Source organism: Myotis myotis, unplaced genomic scaffold (assembly GCF_014108235.1).
Source record: "Myotis myotis isolate mMyoMyo1 unplaced genomic scaffold, mMyoMyo1.p scaffold_m19_p_1, whole genome shotgun sequence".
Taxonomy (NCBI): domain Eukaryota; kingdom Metazoa; phylum Chordata; class Mammalia; order Chiroptera; family Vespertilionidae; genus Myotis; species Myotis myotis.
The window spans coordinates 135,905,742-135,907,139 of NW_023416313.1; the positions used below are offsets into that span (position 1 = coordinate 135,905,742).

Sequence of the window (1,398 nt, forward strand, 5' to 3'; positions counted from 1 at the left end):
TGTCCCATAGCTCCTGGCAGCTCTTGCTCAGGGTTTGGCCCTCTAGGCAGCCATGAACCAATAAGTACCAGACGCCCATCCTAGGATAGGAGAGCCCCCGGCCATCTAGTCAACAAGGACCTTCCTGAGGATGTTCGGGAGGTCACAGAGGTCAGGAAGTCTAGCCAGAGGCACTAATAGTGAAGGGTAGGCCCACACTGCAGCCCACAGCAAACATGCTCACTGAGGGCTGGGGGTGGAACTTCTGACTTGACCAGGATGACTTCCCATAATTGGTGTGCACCCTCCACCAGGAAAACACCCATGGAGACCTCAGCAAAGACAAACGTTTGAGAGAACCAAGATGGCAGTGTAGGTAAATGTGGTACTCACTGCCTCCCACAACCACATCAAAATTACAAGTAAAATACAGAACAACCATCATTCAGAACCACCTGAAATCTGGCTGAATAGCAGTCCCACAACTAGAGAAGTAAAGAAGAGAGACACTTTCTCTTTGCCACATCTACTGCAAGGATGAAGACCATTCTTAGCAATCAGACTGTGGACAACCCAGAAAATGTGGACATCACTCTGAAGGGACACACAGTTATTGTAAAGGGCCCCAGAGGCACCCTGAAGAGGGATTTCAACCACATCAATGTATAACTCAGTCTCCTTGGAAAGAAAAAGAAGATGCTCCAGGTTGACAAATGGTGGGCAAATAGAAAGGAACTGGCCACAGTTTGCACTATCTGCAGTCATGTACAGAACATGATCAAGGGTATTACACTGGGCTTCCACTGCAAGATGAGTTCTCTGTACACTCACTTCCCCATCACTGTCGTTATTCAGGGGAATGGTTCTCTTATTGAAATTAGGAATTTCTTAAGTGAAAAATACATACGCAGAGTTTGAATGAGGTCACATATTGCTTGTTTAGTATCTCAAGCCAAGAAAGATGAGTTGATTCTTGAAAGAAACAACATTGAACTTGTATCAAATTCAGCTACTTTGATTCAGCAAGCCACAACAATTAAAAATAAGGATATCAGAAAATTTTGGGATGGTATCTATGTTTCTGAAAAAGGAACAGCTCAGCGGGCTGATGAATAAGGCCTAAGTTGTCCAGCTATAGAAACACCAAGATGCTGAATGATTTGTCACACTTGTTTGCAATATTATAAAGATACAATAAAAGCCTTGTATGGATTTGGATGAGGAAGACGAAGAAGAAGAAGAAGAAGAAGAAGAAGAAGAAGAAGAAGAAGAAGAAGAAGAAGAAGAAGAAGAAGAAGAAGAAGAAGGAGGAGGAGGAGGAGGGGGAGGAGGGTGATGATGAGGAGGAGGAGGAGGAGGAGGAAGAGGAGGAAGCACATTGAGACTGGTAGGAGGGATGGAGGCACAGAATGGGAGCCT

At 44.8% G+C, this 1,398-nt stretch overlaps 1 pseudogene; it reads left to right on the plus strand.

Annotated features, from left to right (window-relative positions):
• Nucleotides 1-486: 486 nt before the first annotated feature.
• LOC118662897 lies at nt 487-1,120 on the plus strand (annotated as a pseudogene).
• The last annotated feature ends 278 nt before the right edge of the window (nt 1,121-1,398 follow it).